A 12804-nucleotide genomic window follows, 5' to 3' on the forward strand; every position below is an offset into this window, starting at 1 on the left:
CAGCAACCCTGGGTGGCGGAACATGGGGGGAGTATTGTACTCTCATGTGAAGCTACCTCTGAGCTCTGCTGGATCGATGCCATCTAGGCCGAGTTGTGTTGAAAGCCCAAAGTGCGAGTGCCCCGGGGGGTGGTGCCCCTGGGGTGCCTAAACTCACGGGTTAAGTCCGGCCCACGAGTGACGGCACATTTGCACAAGCACTTTCTTTCTCACAATTTTAGCACACACCTCTATTTGCTCGGCTTCGGCCTTGAAGATACGAGGAATTTTTATAATTCCGGCCGAATGTCTGGGCCTTAAGGGCAAAACATTTCACTTATTTATTTTTTATGTCACTGTGTGCACTTTACACGTTGTGTGTCCACTAGGATTTTCAAGGGTTGCGGCGCCCTAACGGGTACCCCCTCCTTGAGGTCTAGGGGGGGTGTGTGTGGCCATTTTGGTTCCTCACCCCCCTGCCAAACCCCTTGGGCTCTCCCTCCGGGGAGAGTCCAGACCTTGTTGAAGCTCCTGGCTGACGCCTTGGGTGGCAGCCTAGGCGAAAGCCGGGAGCATAGATGGGCGTACCCTTGGCTTCGGCTGAGGGTTGCCATTGGTCTCAGTCCCTTGCAGGAGCTTAACGGCCCCGGAGGGATTGGGAATGGTTTGTGGGGGGCTCTTCTCTTCGGAGAGGGCCTGCGATAGACCGCGACCTAGTGCACGATTTTTGTGTGGCACGCTGCACGATTTTGGCACGAGGTGAGAGCACGACTTTGGGCTTTCGATAAAATAGAAAAAAAAAAAAATCTGTTCTTATCAGTCTGCCTTTTCTTGCCGGCCCAGGTCCTTGTGGGTACCCCCTGCACTCTGCCTTTGAGCATCGTTGATTAAATTCAGCTTCAGCTCACTGCTGCTATTGGGTGTAGGGCTATTCCCCAGGGAACAAGAGTGCTCTGGTCTCCGACCTCCTCTTGGCCTGTGGCTTAATAGTCTTGGTGTACGACGTTAGACAGTGCTTACTTGGATCTAGACAGCCCCGAACACGACAGCTGGAAGATCTTCTCCGACTGCGATCCAGGAGAAGACTTTGCGAAGACTCGACGAGGAACCCCGACGACGAGGACTGAAGACTCCGGCCTGAAGACTCCGGCCTCGGGGGACCCCGACGAGGAGAAGAGGCTCGGCGAAGCCCTACCCCGGAAGAAGCTCCGCCCTTCCCCGGAAGAAGCTCCGCCCAGCAAGAAGACGTTCCTGGGAGAGGAAGGCAGGAAGAAGGAAGAAGCCATGGCCTCTACCTCAACCTCCAAGCCTCCCAAGAAGAAGACGAAGAAGACCGCAGAAGGAAGAAAGGCCACGGCAGAGGCCCTCCAGGACCCTTCAGCCTCCACTTCCTCGGCTGCGGACCCGGTGGCACCCGCCCCTCCGAAGCAACAGGACGGCCAGAAGCCCAGTCCCGGCTCCCCTCCCCTGGAGCCCTGGATGAGGCAGACGGTCGTCCTGAAGCTGAAGGAAGTGGACGGGAGAACACCGGACCTGAGCCAGGATGTGTTCGGCAAGAAGATGGTCCTGGAGCAGGGATTTGCCAAGCCGGAGGTGACGAGCATCCACGCCTTCTTCACTGGGATCTTCTGGATAACCTTTGCCTCCGTGAACACCTGCAAGAGGTACTGGGAGATGGTGAAGGCCGCACAGCCGGACTCCCCCTTTCGACGCTTTGTGGGCAGCTGCCCAGTCCAGAGAGAAGAAAGGAGAGTGACCGTTGCCATGCGGAACCCACACATCCCAGGCAAGGATATCGTCACCTACCTGAAGCGCTTCTGTACCGTGATGAGGGACCCCACCCACATCCTGGATGGAAACGGCTTCTGGACCGGCAAGTGGTCAGTCATCGTCCGCCTGAACAGGGATTCCACAGACCCGGATGGCGTGCAACACCTGCCCCCGACCTTCTCGCTGGGCAACTCCCAAGCGCTCGTCTACTACCCCGACATGCCGCAGACCTGCAGGAAATGTGGCAAGAAGGGGCACAGGCTGAGCGACTGCAAGGAAGTGGCCTGCTGGATCTGTCGAGTGACAGGGCACGAAACCCGGGACTGCCCTAAGAAGACGGCTTGCAACCTGTGCGGCCTGGCGTCGCACATCTACAAGGACTGCCCACAAAGAGAACGCACCTGGGCAGCAGTCGCAGCCAGAGCACCGGCCAGCGGGAACCCCACCGCAACCGCACCTCCGGCAGCAACAAAACCCAAAGCGAAGGAGTCCAAAAAGAAGGAGGGTAAGCAGACACCTGCCCCAGGCCATGCTTCCGTTCCCCCCCTCTCCCGCCCCCCCTCCCGCCCCGTAGTCACCACCACTGAGGATTCCCTTATCCAACTGCCCATTACCTCAGTGATACCCTCCACCGGCCCAAGCCCAACCCGCCCCATTGTCACCACTGCAGCAGCACTAATCCCCCCTCCAGCTGCTGTAGCCCTCTCTTTGGAGGATTTTCCCCCTCTTGCCTCCCCAGAGGTCAGGAAAGGGAAGAGGAAGGAGAGAGACAGCCCCATCGCGGACCAATCCAAAAAGAAGATGGTTGTGGCAGAGGAAGGGGCCTCACCCAACAAAGAGGAAACAGAACAGCAGACGGAAGAACCGGAGGCCACTAACGAGGACCCCCAACAACAAACCCTCCACCCCCCTGTTAGCCTCGACGAGACCGAGGTGGAGGAAATGGTGGCCAACGGAGCAACCGCCGACCCAATACGGCTACAGATAACCCTAGAGGAGATCGTAGCGAACTTTGCGCTGTTGCAGGGGCGACCCCCGGACAGCGGACAAGAAACGGAGAAGCCGCCGGACGACCGGAGTGGTAACTAAGATGTATCGTTTTTCGCTAACCTCTTTTTTTCTCTCACATGATGGCGAATTTTAACCTTTTTACCATTAATGTTAGGAGCATCAGGGACAGGTTCAGACGTCAGACGGTACTAACCTTTCTTACTGCACAGGTTGCCGACGTGTTTATGTTACAGGAGTGTTCTTTGCCCCCCTCTAGGTCACACAACCATCTGGCCAGGGAGTGGTCCCACGGCCCGTCCTACTGGTCCGGGGGTGGCGACTGCAAGTCGGCCGGGGTTGCCATCCTCCTCAGGGGAAACGCGTTCACACTTGACTCCGTCCAGGAGCTCGTCTGCGGCAGACTACTTGTCGTAGACGGCTCCTGGGCGGGAGAGCCGGTTAGGCTCATCAACGTGTACGCCTCCCCTGACAAGGGTGAGCGACTGGAGTTATTCCAGGCCCTCCGACTGCAACTCGCCACCACCAGGACCGTAGTGATGGCCGGGGATTTCAACTGCCCGATCGAGGGGGACGGACGCAGCTCCGGGACGTCAAGCAAGCTTGATGTCACTTCCAAACTGCTCATTGAGATGGTGACCGAAGCGCGTCTGCAGGACGTTGTGGGTTCCATGGGGAACGGCTCCATTAATTATACGTGGAGCCGACCCAATGGCTCACTCCGCTCCCGGATCGACTTTGTGTTTACCTCTCGGGCAGTCAGGCAGTGTGGACACTCTATGGTCCCTTGCTTCTTCTCCGATCACAGGGCCATTCAGGTCCAGTGCACCCTAGGCACCGGGTTCCCCCCCGGCCGAGGGTCCTGGAAACTGAACTGCGCCCTGCTAAATCGCGAGGATGTGCTTGCGGAACTTAGGGAGGTCTACACAGCCTGGCGGAATGTCAAATGCTTGTTCAAACAGACTAGTGACTGGTGGGAGTATGTTAAAGTCCAGTTTCGTTGTTTCTTTCAGGCCAAACAACAACATCAGGCATGTGAGAAGAAGAGGGCCTTCAGAGCGCTGCAGCGAGAGCTGCGGTCCCTGCAAGACCTTCACCGGTGCGGCTGGAACGTTAGGCGGGAGCTGGAGGAGGCCAAAAAGAACCTGAAAAGGCACTTTGAGGAGGAATCCAAGCAGATCGTCTTCCGTTCCAAAGTGGAAAACCTGGAGAAGGATGAGAAGTGTAACTCGTTCTTTTTCAGGAAACTCCACGCCGGCCACATGCCCCTGAACGAACTTCGAGACAAAGACGGCAACATGCGTTCGGGGAAGGAGGAAGTAATGGGAGTCGTCACAGACTACTACAGCGACCTCTACTCCCTGAGGAACACCGACCAGAAGGCCGCCGATAAATTCCTGTCAGGTATCACTAACCACCTTGATCCTGCAGGTACGGAGGCCATGGATGACCCTCTGACGGTGGGGGAGGTGCTCTCTGCCGCTAGATCCTTTAAGTCCGGCAGGACCCCGGGCAGTGACGGCCTCCCAGCAGAGCTCTATGTAGCGCTGGGGGACCTGATCTGTCCGGACCTGTTGGAACTCTATGAGGAGATGGTGGTGGAGGGTACAATGCCCCCATCCTTGAGGGAAGGAATGATCACGATCCTGTATAAGCGGAAGGGGGAGAGATGTGACCTGAGAAACTGGCGTCCCATCTCTCTCCTGAACGTGGACTACAAGATCCTCGCCAAGGTGCTAGCCAACAGGCTGAAGGTCGTCATCGGCAGAATCATCCACCCGGACCAGACCTGTGGCATTCCCGGCCGCAGGATCGCAGACAGCCTCGCTCTCGTGAGAGACACGGTACACTACGTCAAGGACCGCCGCGTACATGCGGCCCTGGTCAGCCTGGACCAGGAGAAGGCCTTTGACCGAGTGTCCCATGCGTTCATGGGCAGGGCTTTGCGCAGGCTGGGTCTAGGCAGGAGGTTCTGTTCGTTTGTTGACCTGATGTACTTTGACATTTGCAGCACGGTGTTGGTGAACGGCTGGAAGACTGACCCCTTTTCGGTTCGCTCAGGGGTCAGACAAGGCTGCCCTCTTTCACCTCTCCTTTTTGTTTGTGTTATAGAATCCTTCGCGGAGTCTGTCCGGCAGAATGGAGAGATCAGAGGGATCACCGCACCAGGACCTGGACACCACGAGGTCAAGTGCTCGCTGTACATGGATGATGTGACTGTCTTCTGCGCTGACCGGCGTTCGGTGACTGCACTCGTCCAGACCTGCGAGGAGTTCGGACAAGCTTCAGGGGCCAAAGTCAACTGCGGCAAGTCAGAAGCCATGCTCTTCGGGGACTGGCAACTGGCCTCTTCTGCCCCCTTCCCATTTACCATCAAATCGGGCTTCATCAAAATTCTGGGAGTCTGGTTCGGGAAGGAAGGCGCAGCCCTCAAGTCTTGGGAAGAACGCTTGGCCAAAGTAAACCAAAGAATTGGACTGTGGAGCATTAGACACCTCACGATTGAAGGGAAAGCACTCGTCCTGCGAAATGAAGTTTTGCCTGTGCTACAATACACCGCACAGGCATGGCCCCCTCTTGCCACCGTTTCCAGGGCCATCACCAGGACAGTGTTTCGCTTCATCTGGGGATCTAAGATGGACAGAGTGAAACGAGCCATCATGTACAAAGAGCCCCGCAAGGGCGGAAAGGGCATACCGGACCTGCCCACTTTACTGCGGATCGCCTTTGTTTGTGACAGCGTTCGTCGGACTCTGAGAACTGCTAACGGCTCTGCGGGCAAGGCTATGTCTCGCTTCTTCCTCCTGCCCCTCTGGAGGGGTCTGGGCTGGGACAAGTGGGACAGCTCCATCCCTTACAACTGGCACGCTCCCTGGTTCTACGGGGACGTCGTCAGGTTTGTGAGGGAACACCAGCTGGAGGGCCTCAAACCCGACTTGTGGAAGCCAAAAACTATCCACAAACTCATCAGAGCAAAGGACGTGCTTGAGTCAATTCCAGGGATCCAGGACGACACACTAGAGACAGCTTGGACTAATGTGTCGTCAAACAGGTTGACTAACGGGCATAAGGACTTGTCATGGATGGCCATTCAGGGCGGACTGCCAATCCGGTCATTCATGCATGCCCGTAATCTGAGCAAAACCCGGTACTGCCCCAGGTGCCCTTTCGTGGAGGAAACACCTTACCACCTGTTTTGGGGGTGCCGCTTTGCACAGCGCCTGTTGGATGCCCTGGAACATGAACTCAAAGACTCAGTGCCCAGGAACAGCCTGCAACACACTTCGGTGCTGTACGGACTATTTCCTGGAATCCATACTGTCAGAGCCATCCAGGAGGCCTGGCGCCTTATGAACTGTTTTAAGGACGCTATTTGGTTTGCTAGGAACCGGCTCATTCTCAGGAGGGAGAACAAGTCCGTCCAGGACTGCCGCAGACTTATCCATAGTATGCTGCAGGACTACAACATCTCGGACGTCGACGAAGAAGAAGAGGACTAAACCCCTCTCCTTCCCCTTCTCCCCCCGTTTGTATTTGTCTTCTCAATAAAGATAAGGACATGTGATTCCCCCTCCCTATCCCCTCCTTCCCACCTCCCCTTCCCCTCATCACTGTCTAAATGCTTTGTTGGAAGGTTTTGTGATTGAATAGGTATGCTAGTGTAGCATTCATTGCGATGTATAGTGTGGGTTAGCCTGTGCTTTACATAACAATGCCATGCTCGCAAAGACGACTGTAAGTAATTTATTATGTACTGTTTCATGGCCTGTGCTGCGTCACAGTACTAATGTATGTAAGTATGATGACTGATCGTAATAAAGACGTTTCAATCAAAAAATCTGTTCTTATCAGTCTGCCTTTTCTTGCCGGCCCAGGTCCTTGTGGGTACCCCCTGCACTCTGCCTTTGAGCATCGTTGATTAAATTCAGCTTCAGCTCACTGCTGCTATTGGGTGTAGGGCTATTCCCCAGGGAACAAGAGTGCTCTGGTCTCCGACCTCCTCTTGGCCTGTGGCTTAATAGTCTTGGTGTACGACGTTAGACAGTGCTTACTTGGATCTAGACAGCGCCGAACACGACAGCTGGAAGATCTTCTCCGACTGCGATCCAGGAGAAGACTTTGCGAAGACTCGACGAGGAACCCCGACGACGAGGACTGAAGACTCCGGCCTGAAGACTCCGGCCTCGGGGGACCCCGACGAGGAGAAGAGGCTCGGCGAAGCCCTACCCCGGAAGAAGCTCCGCCCTTCCCCGGAAGAAGCTCCGCCCAGCAAGAAGACGTTCCTGGGAGAGGAAGGCAGGAAGAAGGAAGAAGCCATGGCCTCTACCTCAACCTCCAAGCCTCCCAAGAAGAAGACGAAGAAGACCGCAGAAGGAAGAAAGGCCACGGCAGAGGCCCTCCAGGACCCTTCAGCCACCACTTCCTCGGCTGCGGACCCGGTGGCACCCGCCCCTCCGAAGCAACAGGACGGCCAGAAGCCCAGTCCCCGGCTCCCCTCCCCTGGAGCCCTGGATGAGGCAGACGGTCGTCCTGAAGCTGAAGGAAGTGGACGGGAGAACACCGGACCTGAGCCAGGATGTGTTCGGCAAGAAGATGGTCCTGGAGCAGGGATTTGCCAAGCCGGAGGTGACGAGCATCCACGCCTTCTTCACTGGGATCTTCTGGATAACCTTTGCCTCCGTGAACACCTGCAAGAGGTACTGGGAGATGGTGAAGGCCGCACAGCCGGACTCCCCCTTTCGACGCTTTGTGGGCAGCTGCCCAGTCCAGAGAGAAGAAAGGAGAGTGACCGTCGCCATGCGGAACCCACACATCCCAGGCAAGGATATCGTCACCTACCTGAAGCGCTTCTGTACCGTGATGAGGGACCCCACCCACATCCTGGATGGAAACGGCTTCTGGACCGGCAAGTGGTCAGTCATCGTCCGCCTGAACAGGGATTCCACAGACCCGGATGGCGTGCAACACCTGCCCCCGACCTTCTCGCTGGGCAACTCCCAAGCGCTCGTCTACTACCCCGACATGCCGCAGACCTGCAGGAAATGTGGCAAGAAGGGGCACAGGCTGAGCGACTGCAAGGAAGTGGCCTGCTGGATCTGTCGAGTGACAGGGCACGAAACCCGGGACTGCCCTAAGAAGACGGCTTGCAACCTGTGCGGCCTGGCGTCGCACATCTACAAGGACTGCCCACAAAGAGAACGCACCTGGGCAGCAGTCGCAGCCAGAGCACCGGCCAGCGGGAACCCCACCGCAACCGCACCTCCGGCAGCAACAAAACCCAAAGCGAAGGAGTCCAAAAAGAAGGAGGGTAAGCAGACACCTGCCCTAGGCCATGCTTCCGTTCCCCCCCTCTCCCGCCCCCCCTCTCACCCCGTTGACACCACCACTGAGGATTCCCTTATCCAACTGCCCATTACCTCAGTGATACCCTCCACCGCCCCAAGCCCAACCCGCCCCATTGTCACCACTGCAGCAGCACTAATCCCCCCTCCAGCTGCTGTAGCCCTCTCTTTGGAGGATTTTCCCCCTCTTGCCTCCCCAGAGGTCAGGAAAGGGAAGAGGAAGGAGAGAGACAGCCCCATCGCGGACCAATCCAAAAAGAAGATGGTTGTGGCAGAGGAAGGGGCCTCACCCAACAAAGAGGAAACAGAACAGCAGACGGAAGAACCGGAGGCCACTAACGAGGACCCCCAACAACAAACCCTCCACCCCCCTGTTAGCCTCGACGAGACCGAGGTGGAGGAAATGGTGGCCAACGGAGCAACCGCCGACCCGATACGGCTACAGATAACCCTAGAGGAGATCGTAGCGAACTTTGCGCTGTTGCAGGGGCGACCCCCGGACAGCGGACAAGAAACGGAGAAGCCGCCGGACGACCGGAGTGGTAACTAAGATGTATCGTTTTTCGCTAACCTCTTTTTTTCTCTCACATGATGGCGAATTTTAACCTTTTTACCATTAATGTTAGGAGCATCAGGGACAGGTTCAGACGTCAGACGGTACTAACCTTTCTTACTGCACAGGTTGCCGACGTGTTTATGTTACAGGAGTGTTTTTTGCCCCCCTCTAGGTCACACAACCATCTGGCCAGGGAGTGGTCCCACGGCCCGTCCTACTGGTCCGGGGGTGGCGACTGCAAGTCGGCCGGGGTTGCCATCCTCCTCAGGGGAAACGCGTTCACACTTGACTCCGTCCAGGAGCTCGTCTGCGGCAGACTACTTGTCGTAGACGGCTCCTGGGCGGGAAAGCCGGTTAGGCTCATCAACGTGTACGCCTCCCCTGACAAGGGTGAGCGACTGGAGTTATTCCAGGCCCTCCGACTGCAACTCGCCACCACCAGGACCGTAGTGATGGCCGGGGATTTCAACTGCCCGATCGAGGGGGACGGACGCAGCTCCGGGACGTCAAGCAAGCTTGATGTCACTTCCAAACTGCTCATTGAGATGGTGACCGAAGCGCGTCTGCAGGACGTTGTGGGTTCCATGGGGAACGGCTCCATTAATTATACGTGGAGCCGACCCAATGGCTCACTCCGCTCCCGGATCGACTTTGTGTTTACCTCTCGGGCAGTCAGGCAGTGTGGACACTCTATGGTCCCTTGCTTCTTCTCCGATCACAGGGCCATTCAGGTCCAGTGCACCCTAGGCACCGGGTTCCCCCCCGGCCGAGGGTCCTGGAAACTGAACTGCGCCCTGCTGAATCGCGAGGATGTGCTTGCGGAACTTAGGGAGGTCTACACAGCCTGGCGGAATGTCAAATGCTTGTTCAAACAGACTAGTGACTGGTGGGAGTATGTTAAAGTCCAGTTTCGTTGTTTCTTTCAGGCCAAACAACAACATCAGGCATGTGAGAAGAAGAGGGCCCTCAGAGCGCTGCAGCGAGAGCTGCGGTCCCTGCAAGACCTTCACCGGTGCGGCTGGAACGTTAGGCGGGAGCTGGAGGAGGCCAAAAAGAACCTGAAAAGGCACTTTGAGGAGGAATCCAAGCAGATCGTCTTCCGTTCCAAAGTGGAAAACCTGGAGAAGGATGAGAAGTGTAACTCGTTCTTTTTCAGGAAACTCCACGCCGGCCACATGCCCCTGAACGAACTTCGAGACAAAGACGGCAACATGCGTTCGGGGAAGGAGGAAGTAATGGGAGTCGTCACAGACTACTACAGCGACCTCTACTCCCTGAGGAACACCGACCAGAAGGCCGCCGATAAATTCCTGTCAGGTATCACTAACCACCTTGATCCTGCAGGTACGGAGGCCATGGATGACCCTCTGACGGTGGGGGAGGTGCTCTCTGCCGCTAGATCCTTTAAGTCCGGCAGGACCCCGGGCAGTGATGGCCTCCCAGCAGAGCTCTATGTAGCGCTGGGGGACCTGATCTGTCCGGACCTGTTGGAACTCTATGAGGAGATGGTGGTGGAGGGTAGGATGCCCCCATCACTGAGGGAAGGAATGATCACGATCCTGTATAAGCGGAAGGGGGAGAGATGTGACCTGAGAAACTGGCGTCCCATCTCTCTCCTGAACGTGGACTACAAGATCCTCGCCAAGGTGCTAGCCAACCGGCTGAAGGTCGTCATCGGCAGAATCATCCACCCGGACCAGACCTGTGGCATTCCCGGCCGCAGGATCGCAGACAGCCTCGCTCTCGTGAGAGACACGGTACACTACGTCAAGGACCGCCGCGTACATGCGGCCCTGGTCAGCCTGGACCAGGAGAAGGCCTTTGACCGAGTGTCCCATGCGTTCATGGGCAGGGCTTTGCGCAGGCTGGGTCTAGGCAGGAGGTTCTGTTCGTTTGTTGACCTGATGTACTTTGACATTTGCAGCACGGTGTTGGTGAACGGCTGGAAGACTGACCCCTTCTCGATTCGCTCCGGGGTCAGACAAGGCTGCCCTCTTTCACCTCTCCTTTTTGTTTGTGTTATAGAATCCTTCGCGGAGTCTGTCCGGCAGAATGGAGAGATCAGAGGGATCACCGCACCAGGACCTGGACACCACGAGGTCAAGTGCTCGCTGTACATGGATGATGTGACTGTCTTCTGCGCTGACCGGCGTTCGGTGACTGCACTCGTCCAGACCTGCGAGGAGTTCGGACAAGCTTCAGGGGCCAAAGTCAACTGCGGCAAGTCAGAAGCCATGCTCTTCGGAGACTGGCAACTGGCTTCTTCTGCCCCCTTCCCATTTACCATCAAATCGGGCTTCATCAAAATTCTGGGAGTCTGGTTCGGGAAGGAAGGCGCAGCCCTCAAGTCTTGGGAAGAACGCTTGGCCAAAGTAAACCAAAGAATTGGACTGTGGAGCATTAGACACCTCACGATTGAAGGGAAAGCACTCGTCCTGCGAAATGAAGTTTTGCCTGTGCTACAATACACCGCACAGGCATGGCCCCCTCTTGCCACCGTTTCCAGGGCCATCACCAGGACAGTGTTTCGCTTCATCTGGGGATCTAAGATGGACAGAGTGAAACGAGCCATCATGTACAAAGAGCCCCGCAAGGGCGGAAAGGGCATACCGGACCTGCCCACTTTACTGCGGATCGCCTTTGTTTGTGACAGTGTTCGTCGGACCCTGAGAACTGCTAACGGCTCTGCGGGCAAGGCTATGTCTCGCTTCTTCCTCCTGCCCCTCTGGAGGGGTCTGGGCTGGGACAAGTGGGACAGCTCCATCCCTTACAACTGGCACGCTCCCTGGTTCTACGGGGACGTCGTCAGGTTTGTGAGGGAACACCAGCTGGAGGGCCTCAAACCCGACTTGTGGAAGCCAAAAACTATCCACAAACTCATCAGAGCAAAGGACGTGCTTGAGTCAATTCCAGGGATCCAGGACGACACACTAGAGACAGCTTGGACTAATGTGTCGTCAAACAGGTTGACTAACGGGCATAAGGACTTGTCATGGATGGCCATTCAGGGCGGACTGCCAATCCGGTCATTCATGCATGCCCGTAATCTGAGCAAAACCCGGTACTGCCCCAGGTGCCCTTTCGTGGAGGAAACACCTTACCACCTGTTTTGGGGGTGCCGCTTTGCACAGCGCCTGTTGGATGCCCTGGAACATGAACTCAAAGACTCAGTGCCCAGGAACAGCCTGCAACACACTTCGGTGCTGTACGGACTATTTCCTGGAATCCATACTGTCAGAGCCATCCAGGAGGCCTGGCGCCTTATGAACTGTTTTAAGGACGCTATTTGGTTTGCTAGGAACCGGCTCATTCTCAGGAGGGAGAACAAGTCCGTCCAGGACTGCCGCAGACTTATCCATAGTATGCTGCAGGACTACAACATCTCGGACGTCGACGAAGAAGAAGAGGACTAAACCCCTCTCCTTCCCCTTCTCCCCCCGTTTGTATTTGTCTTCTCAATAAAGATAAGGACATGTGATTCCCCCTCCCTATCCCCTCCTTCCCACCTCCCCTTCCCCTCATCACTGTCTAAATGCTTTGTTGGAAGGTTTTGTGATTGAATAGGTATGCTAGTGTAGCATTCATTGCGATGTATAGTGTGGGTTAGCCCGTGCTTTACATAACAATGCCATGCTCGCAAAGACGACTGTAAGTAATTTATTATGTACTGTTTCATGGCCTGTGCTGCGTCACAGTACTAATGTATGTAAGTATGATGACTGATCGTAATAAAGACGTTTCAATCAAAAAAAATCTGTTCTTATCAGTTTAATATCTGATACGTCCCCTATCTGGGGACCATATATTAAATGGATTTTTCGAACAGGGAGATGGAAAAAGAGCTTGCTCTGTCCACTCCACGCATTGACCTGGTATTGCAGTACCTCCAGGACCGGTGCACCCCTTCTAATGCAGTATGAAAAACAGAATGAAATTGAAATGGATTGCAAGCATCATCCTTCCAGCCAAGCAAGTGGAAAGTTGTGTTGTGTGTGTCGTGCCTCCTTCAGCTTCTCCTCTCTCTGTCTGGCCAGTCAGTCAGTGCAGTGTTGCTTTTTGCATATAATACCTGCATCTAGTCTGTCAATCTCCTAATTGCATCAGCTGTTGGTTGTTTCCAGCACCAAGCAACCCAGTCAGCCCCAGTGT

The 12804-nt window shown here is 55.8% G+C and overlaps 1 non-coding gene across 1 annotated transcript; it reads left to right on the plus strand.

Annotated features, from left to right (window-relative positions):
• The first annotated feature begins 12377 nt into the window (after positions 1–12377).
• Positions 12378–12561, plus strand: LOC121006397. Its single transcript, XR_005780247.1, has one exon. It is a non-coding gene; the product is annotated as a U2 spliceosomal RNA (small nuclear RNA).
• The last annotated feature ends 243 nt before the right edge of the window (positions 12562–12804 follow it).

This window comes from Bufo bufo, chromosome 6 (genome assembly GCF_905171765.1).
Source record: "Bufo bufo chromosome 6, aBufBuf1.1, whole genome shotgun sequence".
In the NCBI taxonomy this organism is placed as follows: domain Eukaryota; kingdom Metazoa; phylum Chordata; class Amphibia; order Anura; family Bufonidae; genus Bufo; species Bufo bufo.